Here is a 326-nt window from a genome sequence, read left to right on the forward strand (position 1 = left end):
AAGCGTCTTTGTTATGGAACAAAGCCCCAAAAGAAGTGAAACAAGAGCAATCAAAGTCATCTTTCAAAAACCAAGTTAGAATATTTGTGAAAACCTTGGCTAAATGAGATTGGTCTTTCTCCCACTTACTCCAAAAGTGTAAATTGACTTACTGACAAATACATACATACATCATTTTCAAGAAACTTGAAAACAGAAACATAATCTTAATAATAAAATTGTTGTGTCACAGTTTCACTGTGACATTATTGATAGGCTGTTGCAGAACTCTGGTATCTTTTTATCATCTAATTTTAAAGATGTATATACAAGACAAGGTACTGGTA

This window comes from Tigriopus californicus, chromosome 9 (assembly GCF_007210705.1).
Source record: "Tigriopus californicus strain San Diego chromosome 9, Tcal_SD_v2.1, whole genome shotgun sequence".
In the NCBI taxonomy this organism is placed as follows: domain Eukaryota; kingdom Metazoa; phylum Arthropoda; class Copepoda; order Harpacticoida; family Harpacticidae; genus Tigriopus; species Tigriopus californicus.